The sequence below is a fragment of the Ricinus communis genome, chromosome 6 (assembly GCF_019578655.1).
Source record: "Ricinus communis isolate WT05 ecotype wild-type chromosome 6, ASM1957865v1, whole genome shotgun sequence".
Lineage (NCBI taxonomy): Eukaryota > Viridiplantae > Streptophyta > Magnoliopsida > Malpighiales > Euphorbiaceae > Ricinus > Ricinus communis.
In genome coordinates, this window is record NC_063261.1 from 10,559,786 (window position 1) to 10,581,071 (window position 21,286).

Consider the following 21,286-nt stretch of genomic DNA (forward strand, 5'->3'; position numbering starts at 1 on the left):
TGATTTTAACTCACTCTCGAGACTGACATTCTCAATTTACTTTTTTTTTCAGATGCGTAACTGTTAGTCTTCCATGAATCTTATTGATAACTGACTCCTTCATCATCGGGTGATGTATTTGATTTGGTATGTAAATTGGTAAATCTTAGATTCTCCGCAGTAGTAATAGTATATGTATCAGTTGTAAATTTTATGAGTTTCTGGTCTCGCCTAATTTTTTTGGCAGACCGAAGTATTTATATAGAATGTAATTGTTAAGATAATTTATGGCTTTAATAATATTAATTTGAGATGAGATTTGATTGAGTTAGTGAGTGTCAGGCTTACTACGGGATTCGGTGGCCTTACGCCTACCCATTCCCTAGTGCAGGTCACGGGTCCACAAAGTGGGTCGTGACACCTCGGTTGGAGCGAGCCGAACAGACAGATCATCTAGTCATGGAAAACAATTTATCAAAATGCGGAAACAATTAACCATTAATCCTAAGCCTAGATTCCTAGGACTGACTGTCTAAGAATCTTGACTCGGTAAATTCTACAGAAAATTCGGCAGAACCTCTCCTACAACACGGACATTTACCCCCCGTAAAACGGGTCCAGGACCTGCCAGAAAAACACTTCAAAAATCCAAAAATCCAAACAACTGAAGTCGGGTCCCCAAACTTCACTATTTTTCCCGACTCCACTACAAAGCACAAAACACGAGGCAGGCAAACTGACAAACAATTATTTTTGACTCATAAATATCATCTAATACTCAACACAATCAATAGACACAATTACACCAAGAATTCCAAAATTAACGGGCCAGAGAAAATTACCGAGACGCTCGATCGCTCGGTCGACTTGCCTCCAACCGTTGGAGTTCGATCGACGATCCGAACTCACCATCGGACTCGAAACGACGCGCTGAAGACGATCCCCACTTCCGATTTTTCGACCTGACACCCGATCATTCGAAGAGATTTACGAACGATCACGGCCGTCGATTTGCAAACGAAGCCCGATCGCCACGAAATCGGTGCCATTGCGAAGCTTGAGCTGAGAAGAGTCAGGATATGCCCTCCGATCGTCCATAGCTTGTCGGAGCTCGACAGAAATGCCCAAAAACCTCGGCTGCCTGCATTTTCTCTCTCCACCGTGAACCTCCATTTTCGGCCACCATTTTCAACACCGCCGCCGCCAAAATAAAGCCAAGGCTGAGAGGAGTCGATCGCCACCAAGATCAACCTTGCAAGGAAGTCTCACGGCTTCCTCTCCTCGTCGCCCATTGCCCATTGAACTCTAAACGACGCCTGGTGCTTAGATGGTCGGCCATTGATGACCACCGCCCCTCGCTCTCTCTCTCTATCTCTCTCTCTCCCTTCTTCCCCGATTTTTCTTTCTCTCCCCCAACACTCTCTTCTTTCCTTTCTTTCAATATCGACATTAAACCCCTAAACCTTTTCTTATTACCATTTGGTCCCTTAACCTTCTTAATTACTTACAATTTCATCCAGCAGAACTCCAATTTAACCCCTAAACTTTCTTTTAGCCTTTCAATTAAGCCCCTAACTAATTAATTTGGGTTAAATCAGAATTTGAAAATACATAATTACATAAATACCCCTGGCCGACATAAATATTTATGAAAATACCAAACTCACAAATTTCCATTAAAACCCCATAAAAATAAAATTATCCTTTTAATCCTTATTCCAAAATAAATTTCCAATTTAGTCCTAACACAATTAAATTAAATAACCAATTTGCGAATATTTTCCAACTTAAAATTTAATACCACTAGTTAATTAAAGTACCAATTTCTCCAAAATTCTTTTATAAACATCCTTTACAATTTCTACCATAATTTTTCAATATATAATTTTATTTATATATATACATATACATTAGGGAAAAATTAGAATAACTAAAAATATAATTTACCCTTCAAGAATTTACTTGATTAATATCTTAAAATTTCAAACTAATTGGGTATAGAAAAATAACTCATTCAATTGACTAATATTAAAATTCAAACTTTGCATTTAAATCATTCCAACTAGATCAAATAAAGATAAAATAAAATTAATTTAAATAAAAATTCATTATTAATATAATTATTATTAAATATAAAATTTCGGGTATTATATTCTCCCCCCCTTAACAAAAATTCGTCCTCGAATTTTAAAAGAAAATGGGCTTCACTCAAGACTGAAACTAATTAGGAACCTCTCATCTCCACTCGGCTTCTTGAGAACTTTTCCTCGGCAGAAATAAACTCAACCACAAGACTCATTGACAAAACCCTTAAACAACTGGTGAACCTGAGAATCTGCGATCCTGACTTACTGCTCCTCGGAAATCAAAACTTCACTTACTTCCATATAATGAGGGTCTAACACGGGCAAGGATCGAAAATACACTTCCTCAACCCAGACCTATGAACCACTGGATTTGACCTTAGAGAACATTACTTGGCGGCAAGTCCAACTTACGTGCCACCTCACCAGCTGCCGACAAAACCAAAGGTTCTACACAAGAAGGGCCAACTCTGATCCTGCCAAAAATCCACTCACCATATTTCCTTCCTAATGATGTGGCCCTTGCACGCACAGAAAAAAAAATCCTTAACATCCACATCACATCATCCTCGACATATCATCCATCTGGCCGCGATAACCGACACAAAACCACGCCATCCTGACACGAAATTCCTTTTCAACTGAAATCTAGAAGCCTCCTTTATAATCCAACATGGGGCCTACTACGCTATAGATTCATTCTCACAGCAACTCAGCTCGTCATCCTGAGAATTCTAAGCTGACACCATTTATTTTAAAAGATTTACTTAGTTATTTACTTTATAATCATCACTGATAAAAGTTCTATTAACTTGAGAAACACTTATTTAAAATCGTAAAATCTCTAATAAAATTTTACAATATCGCGCACCAAGGTGATGATGCCCCCTATCACCAAGGGTTGCAATGCACGATGTATGATGCATGTCCTAAAAATGAAATTGTGCATGCCTATAGTGAAATGCCAAAATGAATTCTTTCGGGACTGGGTGCAATATTGTATTTTAAAACACTTGTTTCACTTAGAAAAATAAATAGTGTTCACTTAAGTTTCTCTAGATTTCGAGCATCCGAAAATACTCCTAGCACCTTTCTTAAGCTCCTTACAATCACCAAACTCAACCATAAAAGCTCTGACATCCGCTCGACTTCCCAAGCACTAACTTTGGCGCTACTCAATAAGGCGATGCGTGATGTGATGATGAGACAGTCCATGACACGACTGCAACCTCGCTCTGCACTAAATCTGACTGCGGTGCCCACCATCAAAACAACAATCGAAGCACCCAAGGGCCTACTGCACTAATCACTTGATGAAAACGGCACGAGTCTACCGCGCTTCAGATCTTCCTATCGCTACAAAGCTCATTCTCAGCACAGCATCTAGGACAAGCTCACAAGAAAGGAAAGACTCACTCTCTAACAGTGAAGGCTGAGACATTGGAATCAATGAAAACAACAAGACAGACTTGATCCTAGCTCCACAGTACCAAGAAAAATCTTAACTTAGGTCGAAGGAAATCTAAACCTAAGCTCTGATACCAACTTTGTCATGACCCCATCCGTGGGCCCGTGACCGGCACTAGGGAATGGGTAGGCGTAAGGCCACCGAATCCCGTAGTAAGCATGACACTCACTAACTCAATTAAATCTCATCTCAAATTAGTATTATTAAAGCCATAAATTATCTTAATAGCTACATTTTACATAATTAATTCGGTCTGCCAGAAAAATTAGGCGAGACCCGAAACTACAGAAAATTACCACTGATACCTCTACTATTACTACTGCGGAGAATCTAAGATTTTTTTACAATTTGATGTATCAAATCAAACACCACCCGATGATGAAGAAGTCGGGTTCCTGAGTAAGAGTCGCAGGAAGACTAACAATCACGGATCTGAAAAGAAAAAAAAAAGTAAATTGAGACTGTTAGTCTCGAGAGTGAGTTAAAATTAAATAATCTAGAGACTATTGCAGTCTTCACAGAAAATATTAATTATTTGAATCAGTATATCAAACCATGCACGTAAATACAACTCATATTATAATCATACCATAATAAATAAATAAATAATATATTTTTACTTTTACGGGACGAGTGGCTCAGTAGAACCCTAACCCCAAATTCCAGTAGCCTTTTGGCTCTCTTAATCCAATAAGACTGGCACCTTGAGAGCAATGCTCGACCAGGGACCTTACCTCCGGTAATTTACTCAAATCAGCTTAGAGAGCCATGCTCGACCAGGGCAAAACTCATGATAATCTTATTATCGCAATTTACTCGAATCAGCCCAGAGAGCCATGCTCGACCAGGACGAACTCATAAAAATCTTATTACTTGTCCATGATCATTACTGGTGCGCACGCGGCCCTGATGTAACCCATCAGGTGGCATGTTCTACGAAAGCCAAGTCGCAATCATCACATTTAATAAATATCATTGTCTAATGAAATCATCCAACACATATCGAAGTAAAAATTAAAGATTTAGGGTAAAGCAACGTGCAATTCGTGAGAAAAAATAATAACGTTTGTATTATTATAACATTACTAATAATAATATTTATATTATTTTCAATAATTAATAATCAAGTGAAATCATTTATATAGCGAAACTAACAATCATATTAAGCATAAATTCTAAAATAGCATATTAAAATCAGACTTAGCAATAGTGCAATGATTAAATGACTTTAACTCACTGATTTGGCGACCTCCTAGCTCTGCTCCGATGCCTCGGTTGAAGCGAGCCGAACAGACAGATCATCTAATCACGGAAAATAATTTATTAAAACGCGGAAACAATTAACCATTAATCCTAGGCCTAGATTCCTAGGACTGACTGTCTAAGAATCTCGACTCGGTAAATTCTATCGAAAATTCGGCAGAACCTCCTCTACAACACGGACATTTACCCCCCGTAAAACGGGTCCAAGACTTGGCAGAAAAACACTTCAAAAATCCAAAAATCCAAACAACGGGAGTCGGGTCCCCAAACTTCACTATTTTTCCCGACTCCGCTACAAAGCACAAAACACGAGGCAGGCAAACTGACAGATAATTATTTTTGACTCACAAATATCATATAATACTCAACACAATCAATAGACACAATTACACCAAGAATTCCAAAATTAACGGGCCAGAGAAATTACCGAGACGCTCGATTGCTTGGTCGACTGGCCTCCAGCCGCCCGAGTCCGATTGACGATCCGAACTCACCATCGGACTTGAAACGACGCGCTAAAGACGATCTCCACTTCCGATTTTCTGATCTGACACCCGATCATCCAGAAGATTTGCGGACAATCCTTGCCGTCGATTTGCAAACGAAGCCCAATCGCCACGAAACTGGTGCCATTACGAAGCTTGAGCTGAGGAGAGTCGGGATATGCCCTCTGATCGTCCATAGCTCGCCGGAGCTCACCGGAAATGCCCAAAAACCTCGGCTGCCTCCATTTTCTCTTTCCACCGTGAACCTCCGTTTTCGGCACCATTGTCGACACCGCCGCCGCCAAAATAAAGCTAAGGTTGAGAGGAGTCGATCGCCACCAAGATCAACGGCTACCGCCGCCGGAGACGCACGCACAGCGGTAAGGAAGTCTCGGTCGGCTTCCTCTCCTCGCTGGCCGCTTCTTGGCCATTGCACTCGGCCTTGACGCCAGATAGTCGCCCGCCCGGGAGACGACGCCGGCTCCCTCGTGACGCCTCTCTCTCTCTCTCCCTTCTTCCCCGATTTTTCTTTCTCTCCCCCGACACTCTTCTTTCCTTTTTTTCAATATCGACATTAAACCCTCAAACTTTTCCTTATTACCATTTGGTCCCTTAACCTTCTTAATTACTTACAATTTCATCCAGCAGAACTCCAATTTAACCCCTAAACTTTCTTTTAGCCTTTCAATTAAGCCCCTAACTAATTAATTTGGGTCATATCAGAATTATTGAAAATACATAATTACATAAATACCCCTGGCCGACATAAATATTTACAAAAATAGCAAACTCATAAATTTCCATTAAAACCCCATAAAAATAAAATTATCCTTTTAATCCTTATTCCAAAATAAATTTCCAATTTAGTCCTAACACACAATTAAATTAAATTACCAATCTACTAATTATTTTCCAACTTAAAATTTAATACCACTAGTTAATTAAAATACCAATTTCTCCAAAATTCTTTTATAAACATCCTTTACAATTTCTACCATAATTTTCCAATATATAATTTATTTATATATATACATATACATTGGGGAAAAATTAGAATAACTAAAAATATAATTTACCCTTCAAGAATTTACTTGATTAATATCTTAAAATTTCAAACTAATTGGGTATAGAAAAATAACTCATTCAATTGACTAATATTAAAATTCAAACTATGCATTTAAATCATTCCAACTAGACCAAATAAAGATAAAATAAAATTAGTTTAAATAAAAACTCATTATTAATATAATTATTATTAAATATAAAATTTCGGGTAATACAAACCACATAATAGTGCTAATAATTTAATATGAGAAAACAACCCCGTAAAAGTAGTATATTTATCAAAATAAGAAAATAACTCCGTAAAACATATATATTTATGAATATGAGAAAACAACCACATAAAAGAATTGTAACTGCGAGTCTGAGAAAAGAGCCTCGTAGAAAGGGAAATTTTTTTAATATGCTAGAACAACCATGTAAGAGGAGTATATTTATAAGTATTAGGAAACAACCCCGACATACAATGATATTTATCAATCGGACAAAATAACCCCATAATATTGGTATATTTGTGAGTACGAGAAAACAACCCCTTAAATAGGTTATTTCATAGTACGAGAAAATAACCTTGTAAAAGGGGTATATTTATCGATATAAGAAAATAACCCTGTAAAATGTGTGTATTTGAGAAAACAACCCCATAATAGTGCTAATAATTTAATATAAGAAAATGACCCCGTAAAAGTGGTATATTTATCAATCTAAGAAAATAACCCCGTAAAACGTGTATATTCATGAATATGAAAAAATAATCCCGTAAAAGTAGTGTAATTGCGATTCTGAGATTACAGCCTCGTAGAAGGGGTAAATTTTTTTAATATGAAAAAACAACCCCATAAGAGGGGTATATTTATAAATATTAGAAAACAATTATGTAATACGGGGATATTTATGAATCAGAGAAAATAACCCCGTAATTTTGGTATATTTGTGAGTATAAGAAAACAACCCCTTAACTGGGTTAATTTTAGAATATGAGAAAACAACCCCGTAAAAGTGGTATATTTGCCGATATAAGAAAATAACTCTAAAAACGTGTATAGTTATGAATTTGACAAAACAACCCCATAATAATGCTAATAATTTAATGTGAGAAAATGACCCCGTAAAAGTGGTATATTTATCAATATAAGAAAATAAGCCCGTAAAATATATATATATTTATGAATATGAGAAAACAATCCCATAAAAGTAGTGTAATTGCGAGTTTGAGAAAATAACCCCGTAATACGGGGATATTTATCAATTGGAGAAAATAATCCCGTAATTCTGGTATATTAATGAGTATGATTAAGACAACGCCTTAAATGGCTTAATTTTATAATATGAGAAAACAACCCCGTAAAAGTGGTATATTTATCGATATAAGAAAATAACCCTGTAAAACTTGTATATTTATGAATTTGACAAAATAACACCATAATAGTTCTAATAATTTAATATGAGAAAACGACCACGTAAAAGTGGTATATTTATCAATATAACAAAATAACCCCGTAAAACGTGTATATTTATGAATCTGAGAAAATAACACCGTAAAAGTAGTGTAATTGCGAGTCTGAAAGAATAGCCTCGTAGAAGGGGTAAATTTTTTAATATGAGAAAACAACTCCGTAAAATGGGGATATTTATCAATCGAGATAATAAACCCGTAGTTTTGACATATTTGTGAGTTTGAGAAAACCACCCCTTAAATGTGTTAATTTTACAATATGAGAAAACAACCTTGTAAAATGGGTATATTTTTCAATATAATAAAATAATCTCGTAAAACGTGTATATTTATGAATTTAAGAAAATAACCCCATAACAATGCTAATAATTTAATATGAGAAAATAAACCCACAAAAGTGGTATATTTATCAATATAAGAAAATAACTCCGTAAAACGTGTATATTTATGAATATGAGAAAATCACATAAAAGAATTGTAATTGCAAGTATGAGAAAACAACCTCTTCGAAGGGGTAAAATTTTTAATATAAGAAAATAACCACGTACGAGGGGTATATTTATAAATATTAGGAAACAACCACGTAATACGATGATATTTATCAATCGGAGAAAATAACCCGGTAATTTTGGTATATTTGTGAGTATGAGAAAATAACCCCTTAAATTTGTTAATTTTATAATATGAGAATACAACCCCGTAAAAGGGGTATATTTATCAATATAAGAAAATAACCCCATAAAACGTGTATATTTATGAATATGAGAAAACAACCCCGTACGAGTCTGAAAAAACAGCCTCGTAGAAGAGGTAAGTTTTTTAATATGAGACAAAAACCACGTAAGAGGGGTATATTTATAAATATTAGAAAACAACCTCATAATACCAGGATATTTATTAATCAGAAAAAATAACCCTATAATTTTGGTATATTTGTGAGTATGAGAAAACAACCCCTTAAATGAGTCAATTTTAGAATATGAGAAAACAACCTTGTAAAAGGGGTATATTTCTCGATATAAGAAAATAACCCTGTAAAAGGTGTATATTTATGAATTTGACAAAACAACCCCATAATAGTGCTAATAACTTAATATGAGAAAATGACCCCGTAAAAGTGGTATATTTATCAATATAAGAAAATAACTCCGTAAAACGTGTATATTTATGAATCTGAGAAAATAACCCCATAAAAGTAGAGTAATTGCGAGTCATAGAAAACAGCCCCGTAGAACGGATAAATTTTTTAATACGAGAAAATAACCCCGTAATATAGGGATATTTATCAATCTGAGAAAATAACCCCGTAGTTTTGATATATTTGTTAGTACGAGAAAACAACCCCTTAAATGGATTAATTTTATAATATGAGAAAACAACCCCGTAAAAGGGGTATACTTGTCGATATAAGAAAATAACCCCGTAAAACGTGTATATTCATGAATATGAGAAAATAACCCCGTAAAAGTAAAGTAATTGCGACTCTGAGAAAACAACCTCATAGAAGGGGTAAATTTTTTAATATGAGAAAACAACCTCGTAATACGAGGATATTTATCAATCGGAGAAAATAACCCCGTAATTTTGGTATATTTGTGAGTATGAGTAAACAACCCCTTAAATGGTTAATTTTATATTATGAGAAAATAACCTATTAAAAGGAGTATATTTGTCGATATAAGAGAATAATTCTGTAAAACGTGTATATTTATGAATTTGAGAAAACAACCTCATAATAGTGGTAATAATTTAATATGAGAAAACGACCTCATAAAATTGGTATATTTATCAATATAAGAAAATAACTCCGTAAAACGTGTATATTTATGAATCTGATAAAACAACCTCGTAAAAGTACTGTAATTGCGAGTCTGAGAAAAAGCCTCGTAAAAGTGGTAATTTTTTAATATGAGAAAATAACCTCGTAAGAGGGGTATATTTATAAATATTATAAAACAACCCCGTAATACGAGAATATTTATAAATCGGAGAAAATGACCCGTATAATTTTGGTATATTTGTGAGTATAAGAAAACAACCCCTTAAATGGAGTAATTTTAGAATATGATAAAACAACCCCATAAAAGGGATATATTTGTCGATATAAAAAACCCCGTAAAATGTGTATATTTATGAGAAAACGTGAAAACAACCCCTTAAATGGGTTAATTTTATAATATGAGAAAATAACTACGTAAAAGAGGTATATTTGTCGATATAAAAAACCCCGTAAAATGTGTATATTTATGAGAAAACGTGAAAACAACCCCTTAAATGGGTTAATTTTATAATATGAGAAAATAACTACGTAAAAGAGGTATATTTGTCGATCCCGTAAAACGTGTATATTTATAAATTTGAGAAAACAACCCCATAATAGTGGTAATAACTTAATATGAGAAAACGACCCTGTAAAAGTGGTATATTTATCAATATAAGAAAATAACTTCGTAAAACGTGTATATTTATAAATCTGAGAAAACAACTCCATAAAAGTAGTGTAATTGCGAGTCTAAGAAAACAACCTCATAAAAGGGATAAATTTTTTAATGTGAGAAAAAACCCCGTAAGAGGGGTATATTTATGAATATTAGAAAACAACTCCGTAATACGGGATATTATATCAATTAGAGAAAATAACCCCGTAATTTTGAGATATTTGTGAGTATGAGAGAAGAACCCCTTAAATGAGTTAATTTTATTATTTACGAAAATATTTCCGTAAAAGTGGTATATTTGTCGGTATAAGAGAATAACCCCGTAAAACGTATGTATTTATAAATTTGAGAAAACATGCCCATAATAGTGCTAATAATTTAATATGAGAAAACAGCGCCGTAAAAGTAGTATATTTATCTATAAAAGAAAATAACTACATAAAACATATATATTTAAATCTCAGATAATAACCGTGTAAAAGTAGTGTAATTGCAAGTGTGAGTAAACAGCCTCGTAAAAGGGGTAAGTTTTTTAATATGAGAAAACAACCCCGTAATACGGAGATATTTATTAATCAGAGAAAATAACCCCGTAATTTTGGTATATTTGTGAGTATGAGAAAATAACCACTTAAATGGATTAATTTGATAATATGAGAAAACAACCCCGTAAAAGGGGTATATTTATAAATATAAGAAAATAACCCCATAAAATGTATATATTTATGAATTTGAGAAAACAACCCCATAATAGTGCTAATAATTTTATGAGAAAACGATCCTGAAAACGTGGTATATTTATCAATATAAGAAAATAACCCTGTAAAACGCGTATATTTATGATTCTGAGAAAACAACCCCATAAAATTAGTGTAATTGTGACTCTAAGAAAACAGTCTCGTAGAACGAATAAATTTTTTAATATGAGGAAATCGTCTCGTAGAAGGGGTAAATTTTTTAATATGTGAAAACAACCGCGTAACACAGGGATATTTATTAATTGGAGAAAATAATCTCATAATTTTGGTATATTTGTGAGTATGAGAAAACAACACCTTAAATGGGTTAATTTTATAATATGAGAAAACAACCCCGTAATAGGGGGTAAATTTGTCAATATAAGAAAATAACTCTGTAAAACGTGTATATTTATGAATTTGAGCAAACAACCCCGTATTAGTGCTATTAATTTTAAATGAGAAAACGACCCCACAAAAATGGTATATTTATCTATATCTGAAAATAACCTTGTAAAACATGTATATTTATAAATATGAGAAAAAAATCCTGTAAAAATAGTGTAATTGCTAGTATGAGAAAACAACCTCGTAGAAGGGGTAAATTTTTTAAGATGAGAAAACAACCGAGTAAGAAGGGTATATCTATAAATATTAGAAGACAACCCGTAATACGGGAAGAATTATCAATCAGAGAAAATAACCCGTAAGTTTAGTATATTTGTGAGTATGAGAAAACAGCCCCTTAAATGAGGTAATTTTAAAATATGAGAAAAAACCCCGTAAAAGTGGTATATTTGTGAGTATAAGAAATTAATCCGTAAAAAACGTGTATACTTAAGAATTTGAGGAAACAACCCCGTAAAAGTAGTGTAATTGCGAGTCTAAGAAAACAGCCTCGTACAATGGGTAAATTTTTTAATATGAGAAAATAGCCTTGTAGAAGGGCTAAATTTTATAATATGTGAAAACAACCCTGTAATATGGGGATATTTATGAATATGAAAAAATAATACCGCAACTGTGGTATATTTGTAAGTACAAGAAAACAACCTCTTAAATAGGTTAATTTTATAATATAAGAAAACAACCCCATAAAAGGAGTATATTTGTCAATATAAGAAAAAAACTCCGTAAAACGTGTATATTTATGAATTTGAGAAAACAACTCCATAATAGTTTTAATAATTTAAAATTAGAAAACGACCCCGTAAAAGTGGTATATTTATCAAGAAAATAATCCCGAAAAACGTTTATATTTATGAATATGAGAAAACAACCCCGTAAAAGTAGTGTAATTGCGAGTCCAAGAAAACAGCCTCGTAGAACGGATAAATTTTTTAATATAAGAAAATAGTATCGTAGAAGGGGTAAATTTTTTAATATATGAAAACAACCCCGTAATACAGGGATATTTATGAATCTGAGGAAATAACCCCGTAACTGTGGTATATTTGTGAGTATGAGAAAACAACCCCTTAAATGGGTTAATTTTATAATATGAGAAAATAACCCCGTAAAAGGGGTATATTTATCGATATTAGAAAAAACTCCGTAAAACGTGTATATTTAAGAATTTGAGAAAATAACTCCATAATAGTTGTAATAATTTAATATAAGAAAACTATCCCGTAAAAGTAGTGTAATTGCGAGTCTGAGAAACAGCCTCGTAGAAGGAATAAATTTTTTAATATGAGAAAACAACAACGTACTGTGGGGATATTTATCAATTGGAGAAAATAATCCTGTAATTTTTGTATATTTGTAAGTATGAGAAAATAACACCGTAAAAGGAGTATATTTGTCAATATTAATAACTCTGTAAAACCTGTATATTTATGAATCTGAGAAAACAACCCCATAAAAGTAATGTAATTGCGAGTCTGAGAAAACAGCTTCGTAGAATGGGTAAATTTTTTAATATGAGAAAATAACCCGTAAGAGGGTATATTTATAAATATTAGAAAGCAACTCCGTACTATGGGAATATTTATCAATCGGATAAAATAACCCCGTTATTTTGGTATAGTTTGTGAGTATAACAAAAAAACCCCTTAAATAGGTTAATTTTATAATATGAGAAAACAACCCTGTAAAAGGGGTATATTCGTCATTATAAGAAAATAACCCTGTAATTTTGGTATATTTGTAAGTACGAGAAAACAAACCCTTAAATGGGTTAATTCTATAATATGAGAAAACAATCCCCTAAAAGGGGTATATTTGTTGATATAAGAAAATAAGCCCGTGAAACGTGTATATTTATGAATTTGAGAAAACAACCCCATAGTTATGCTAACAATTTAATATGAGAAAACGATCCCGTGAAAGTGGTATATTTATCAATATAAGAAAATAACTCCGTAAAACGTGTATATTTATGAATATGAGAAAACAACCCCATAAATGTAGTGTAATTGCGAGTCTGAGAAAATAGACTCGTAGAAGGGGTAAATTTTTTAATATGAGAAAACAACCCCGTAAGTAGGGCATATTTATAAATATTAGAAAGCAACCCCGTAATACGGGAATATCTATCAATCGGAGAAAATAACCCCATAATTTTGATATATTTGTGAGTATGAGAAAACAACCACTTAAATGGGTTAATTTTATAATATGAGAAAACAACCCCGTAAAAGGGGTATACTTGTCGATATAAGAAAACAAGTACAAGAAAACAACCCCTTAAATGGGTTAATTCTATAATATGAGAAATTAACCCCGTAAAAGATGTATATTTGTTGATATATGAAAATAACCCTGTAAAACGTGTATATTTATGAATTTGAGAAAACAACCCCATAATAGTGCTAACAATTTTGTCATGACCCGATCTGTGGGCCCGTGACTGGCACTAGGGAATGGGTAGGCTTAAGGCCACCAAATCCCGTAGTAAACCTGAGAAGACTCTAATCAATCAAATTAAAATTCAGATTCAATCCAAAGCACTGATTCATAATTAACCTTTACTGTCAATTTCTACATATTTAATTCGGTCTCCTAGCATAAATAGGCAAAACCTGAACTTACATAAAATTACAACTGATAAGTCTAAAATTTCTACTACGGAGAATCTAAAATTTTACAAGTCAAACATACCAAAATCAATTACATCAACCCGATGATGAAGGAGTCAGATTGCTAGATAAGAACTGCGGGAAGACTAACAATCACCTAAAAATAGTGAAAATTGAGACTGTCAGTCTCGAGAGTGAGTGAAAATCATATATCTAAAAAAATGAATATAAACACTTTAATAAAATATTTGCTTAATTTAAAATAAAAATACATGTCATGCTTTGCTTCTGCAAAATAAAATAAAATCAATTTTTATTTCATGCCACGGGACGGAATATCTCAGTAGAACTCTAATCCCAATGCTAATATCTCGACTCTCTCATTGCAACAGAACTGGCGCCCATAGAGCGAAGCTCGACCGGGATCCTTAACTCCAGTCCGGTCACTTAATTATCACTATCAGTCTTAGCCTTTTGGGTCTTTTACTTCAGTAAAACTGGTGCCCAGAGAGCGAAGCTCGACCGGGTTCCTTAAATCCAGTACGGTCACTTAAGTTTCCAGATAAGCTGGCGCCTAGAGAGCAATGCTTGACCAAGGACCTTTACTCCGGGAAACACACTCTACTCAGCCTAGAGAGCAATGCTCGACTAGGCCAAGTCCTAAATTTTTCCTTTTTAATTTACACTTTTACCCTTTTTGTTATCAGTATTGGATTCATACAGATGCGCACGCAGTCCTGATGCAACCCATCAGGTGGCATGTTCTACTGCCGCCCCATCCCGAGTCAATTTGCAATCAATAAAATCATAATGCAGAAAATGAAAATTATATAAATAGCGATATGACTTTAACTCACAGCTTTGATGACCTCCTAGCTTTGCTTCGATGCCTTAGATGGAGCAAGCTGAACTAACGAATTATCTAATCACGGAAAATAATTTAATCAATAACATTGAAATATTTGACAATTAACCCTAGGTCTAGACTCCTAGGACTGACTGTTTAAGAATCTCAACTCGGAAGAATCCTACTGAAAATTCGGCAGAACCTCCCCTAAATTACGGACATTTACCCCCCATATAACGAGTCCAGGACCTGCCAGAAAACACTTCAAATATACAATGATTAATTAATGGGAGTCGGGCCACCAAAACTGCATTAATTTTCCCGACTCCGCAACACAACAGAAACACGACTATTGGCAAATGGTCCGACGAACTATTTATTTTAACTAATAACCTTCACATAATTTTTCTAATAATCAACACCACAATTAAACATAGAAATTTTATCAATGAATTCTAAAATCAACAGGCTAGAGAATTACCGAGATGCTTGATCACTCGGTCGACTCGCCTCCAGCCGCCGGAGTCCGATCGACAATCTGAACGCACCAACGGACTCGAAACAAGACGCTGATGATGATCCTAGCTTCCGATCTTCCGATCCGACCCTCGATCATCCGAAGAGATTTATGGATGATCTCGGCTTTTGATTTTCAAACGAAGTCTGATCGCCACGAAACCAATGCCATTGGAAAGCTTGAGCTGAGGGGAGTCCAGATATGTCCTGCGATCAGCCAAAGCTCGCCAGAAAGGCTAGAAAACTCGATTGCCCCTACTCTTTTCACCTCATCGAATATTGCAATTCCGGCAGCCTCATGGGGTGGCGATGGTCGGAAAAGAAAGCCCAGAAGTTGCTAATCATTTTGAGCCTAAGAATGCCACAAATGGTCGGTGGAAAACTCCATGATCGGCGACAAGGAAAAATCCACCGTTCAAGCCACTTGTTGTCGACACTTCAGTGCAGCCACCAAAGGCTTCTTGGCCAATGATGCCCCCTAGCACTACTGCACCACCGATGACCGAAGCCCTCCTCTTCTTCCTTTTCTTCTTCTCCTTCTTCCCTTCTCTTTCTTTTCTTTTCTTTTCTTTCCTTCCTTATCGACATTTAGTCCCTGGACTTTTCTTCTTTACCATTTAGTCTCTCAACTTATTTAATTACTAACAATCTCGCCCATATATGGGTTATTTTAAAAAGTGAACATCTTTCTTAGTGGCGGGGTCCTAATCTTATATTGGGCGAATTCAATGAAAAGTTCTGTTACAAAATTTTTGATTAATCCCTAAACTTTTCTTTACCTTTTCAATTAAGCCCCTAACTATTTAATTTGGGCCAAATTAGAATTATTGAAAATATACAATTACTTATTTACTCTTGCTTTTAAATGTAAAATTATCAAAATACCCTTACCGACATATTTAATTACAAGAATATCAAACATACAAATTTTAAATAAAATACCATATTAATAAAATTATGTTTTAAATCCTTATTCCAATATAAATTTTCAATTTAATCCTAACACAATTAATCTAATTAATTAATTTGCTAAATATTTTCCAATTAAAATTAACACCATTAGCTAATTAAAATGTCATTTCCCTAATAATTCTTTTATAAAATATACTTTACTAATTCTTTCATAACTTTCAATGTAGAAAATAATTTATATATTCATATTGAGGAAAAATTGAATGACCAAAAATATAATCCATTTTTCCAAAGAATTTACTTTAACTAATTTCTTAAAAACTCAAAACAAATTAGATATACAAAATAACTCCCTTATGTTGTCTAGCATTAAAATTCTATTTAAATCATTCCAATTAAATCAAATACAAATAAAGTAAAATAAATTTAAATACAAACTCATTTATTAACTATTACTAATATTATTATTATTATTAAACAAAAAATCTCGGGTATTACAAATTTAATATGAGAAAATGACCCCGTAAAAGCGGTATATTTATCAATATAAGAAAATAACCCTGTAAAATGTGAATATTTATGAATCTAAGAAAATAACCCCGTAAAAGTAGTGTAATTACGAGTCTGAGAAAATAGCCTCGTAAAAAGGGTGAATTTATTAATATGAGAAAATAACTCCGTAAGAGGGATATATTTATAAATATTATAAAACAATCCCGTAATACGGGAATATTTATCAATTGGAGAAAATAACCTCGTAATTTTGGTATTTTTGTGAGTATGAGAAAACAACCCCGTAAAAATGGTATATTAGTCAGTGTAAGAAAATAACCCCGTAAAACGTGTGAATTTAAGAATCTGAGAAAATAACCCGGTAAATGTAGTGTAATTGCGAGTCTCAGAAAACAGCCTCGTAGAACGGGTAAATTTTATAATATGAGAAAATAGCCTAGTAGAAGGGGTAAATTTCTTAATTTGTGAAAACAACCCCATAATATGGGGATATTTATGAATCTGAGGCAATAACCCCGTAACTGTGGTATATTTGTGAGAAAGAGAAAACAACCCCTTAAATAGGGTAATTTTAGAATATGAGAAAACAACCCCGTAAAAGTGGTCTATTTGTCAGTATAAGAAAATAACCCGTAAAACGTGTGTATTTAAGAATCTTAGAAAAAAAAACCCCGTAAAAGTAGTGTAATTGCGAGTTTAAGAAAACAACCTCGTAGAACTGGTAAATTTTTTAATATGAGAAATTAGCCTCGTAGAATCAGTAAATTTTTTGATATATGAAAACAACCTCGTCATACGGAGACATTTATGAATTTGAGGAAATAACCCCGTAATTGTGGTATATTTGTGAGTATGAAAAAACAACCCCTTAAATGGGTTAATTTTATAATATGAGAAAACAACCCCATAAAAAAGGTATATATGTCGATATAAGCAAAAACCCCATATAACGTGTATATATATGAATTTGAGAAAACAAATCTATAATAATTGTAATAATTATTTAATATGAAAAAATGACCCCGTAAAAGTGGTATATTTATCATTATGAGAAAACAACCCCGTAAAAGTAGTGTAATTGCGAGTCTGAGAAACAGCCTCGTATAAGGGATAAATTTTCTAATATGAGAAAATAACACCGTAATACGGGGATATTTATCAATTGGAGAAAATAACCCCGTAATTTTGATATATTTGTGAGTATGAGAAAATAACACCATAAAAGGGATATATTTGTGAGTATAATAAAATAACTCCGTAAAACGTGTATTTATGAATCTCAGAAAACAACCCCATAAAAGTAGTGTAATTGCAAGTCTAAGAAAACAGCTTCGTAGGAGGGGTAAAATTTGTAATATGAGAAAACAACCCCGTGAGAGGGTATATTTATAAATATTAGAAAACAATCCCGAAATACGGGAATATTTATCAATTGGAGAAAATAATCCCATAATTTTGGTATATTTGTGAGTATGAGCAAACAAGCCTTTAAATGGGTTAATTTTATAATATGAGAAAATAACCCCGTAAAAGGGGTATATTTGTCAATATAAGAAAATAACCTCGTAAAATTGGTATATTTGTGAGTATGAGAAAACAACCCCTTAAATGGGTTAATTCTATAATATGAGAAAACAAACCCGTAAAAGAGGTATATTTATCGATATAAGAAAATAACCCTGTAAAATGTGTATATTTATGAATTTGAGAAAACAAACCCATAATAGTGCTAACAATTTAATATGAGAAAACGACCCCATAAAAGTGGTATATTTATCAATATAAGAAAATAACCCCGTAAAACTTGTATATTTATGAATATGAGAAAACAACCCCATAAAAGTAGTGTAATTACAAGTATTAGAAAAGAGCATCGCAGAAGGGGTAAAATTTTTTAATATGAGAAAACAATCCCGCAAGAGGGGTATATTTATAAATATTAGAAAAGAACCCGTAATATGGAAAAATTTATCAATCGGAGAAAATAACCCCGTAATTTTGGTATATTTGTGAGTATGAGAAAACAACCCCTTAACTGAAATAATTTTATAATATGAGGAAACAACCCCGTAAAAGGGGTATATTTATCAATATAAGAAAATAACCCCATAATTTTGATATATTTATGAGTACGAGAAAACAACACCTTTAATGGGTTAATTCCATAATATGAGAAAACAACCCCGTAAAAGGGGTATCTTTGTCGAAATAAGAAAATAATCCCGTAAAACGTGTATATTTATGAATTTGAGAAAACAACCCCATAATAGTGCTAACAATTTAATATGAGAAAATGACCCCCTAAAAGTGGTATATTTATCAATATAAGAAAATAACCTTGTAAAATGTGTATATTTATAAATCTGTTAAAACAACTCCATAAAAGTAGTGTAATTGTGAGTCTGAGAAAACAGCCTCGTAGAAGCGGTAAATTTTTTAGAATGAGAAAACAACCCCGTAAGAGAGGTACATTTATAAATATTTAAAAACAACCCCGTAATACGGGGATATTTATGAATCAAAGAAAATAACTCCGTAATTTTGGTATATTTGTGAGTATGAGAAAATAACCCCTTAAATAGGGTAATTTTAGAATATGAGAAAACAACCCCGTAAAAGTGGTATATTAGTCAGTATAATAAAATAACCTCGTAAAACGTGTGTATTTAAGAATCTGAGAAAATAACCTCGTAAAAGTAGTATAATTGCGAGTATAAGAAAACAGCCTCGTTGAATGGGTTAATTTTATAAAATGAGAAAACAACCTCGTAAAAGGGGTATATTTGTCGATATAAGAAAATAACCCCATAAAATGTGTATATTTATGAATTTGAGAAAACAATTCCATAATAGTGGTAATAATTTAATAAGAGAAAACGACCCCGTAAAAGTTGTATATTTATCCATACAAGAAAGTAACCCCGTAAAACGTGTATATTTATGAATATGAGAAAATAACCCTGTAAAAGTAGTGCAATTGCGAGTCTCAGAAACAGCCTTGTAGAAGGGATAAATTTTTTAATATGAGAAAATAACACCGTAATATGGGCATATTTATCAATGGAGAAAATAACCCCTTAATTTTTGTATTTTGTGAGTATGAGAAAGTAACCTCGTAAAAGGGGTATCTTTGTCAGTATAAGAAAATAACTCTGTAAAATGTTTTTATTTATGAATATTAGAAAATAACTGCATAAAAATAGTATAATTGCGGGTTTGAGAAAACAGCCTCTTAAATGGGTTAATTTTATAATATGAGAAAACAACACCGTAAAATCGGTATATTTGTCAATATAATAAAATAATCCCGTGAAACGTGTATATTTATGAATTTGAGAAAACAACCCCATGATAGTCCTAATAATTTAATATGAGAAAACAACCCCGTAAAAGTGGTATATTTATCAATATAAGAAAATAACTCCGTAAAAGTAGTGTAATTGCGAGTCTGAGAAAACAGCCTCGTAGATGGGGTAAATTTTATAATATGAAAAAACAACCCTGTAAGATGTGTATATTTATAAAAATTAGAAAACAACCTCGAAATACGGGGATATTTATCAATCAGAGGAAATAACCCCTTAATTTTGGTATATTTATGAATATGAGAAAACAACCCCATAAAAGTAGTGTAATTGCGAGTTTGAGAAAACAACCTTGTAGAAGGGAAAACAACCTCTTAAATGAGTTAATTTTATAATATGAGAAAACAACCCCGTAAAAGGGGTATATTAGTCAATATAAGAAGATAACCCCATAAAACGTTTATACTTATGGATTTGAGATAACAACCCCATAATAGAGCTAATAATTTAATATGAGAAAAAGACCCCGTAACAATGGTATATTTATCAATATAAGATAATAACACCATAAAATACGTGTACGTTTATGAATATGAGAAAACAACCCCGTAAAAGTAGTGTAATTGCGAGTATAATAAAACATCCTCGTAGAACGGGTACATATTTTAATATGAGAAAACAATATCGTAGAAGGGGTAAAATTTTTGATATGTGAAAACAACCCTGTAATACGAGGATATTTATGAATATGAGGTAATGACCTCGTAATTGTGGTATATGGGTGAGTATGAGAAAACAACCCCTTAAATAGGTTACTTTTATAATATGAGAAAACAATCTTGTAAAAGGGCTATATTTTTCGATATAAGAAAATAACCTCGTAAAACGTGTATATTTATGAATTTGAGAAAATAACCCCAAAACGGTGCTAATAATTTAATATGAGAAAATGATTTTGCAAAAGTGGTATGTTTATCAATATAAGAAAATAACCCGTAAAAGTAGTATAATTGCGAGTCTGAGAAAACAGCCTCATAGAAGGGGTGATTTTTTTAACATGAGAAAACAACCCCGTAAGAGGGGTATATTTATAAATATTAGAAAACAATCGCGTAATGCGGGTATATTTATCAATCGGAGAAAATAACCGTGTAATTTTGATATATTTGTGAGTATGAGAAAACAACCCCTTAAATGGCTT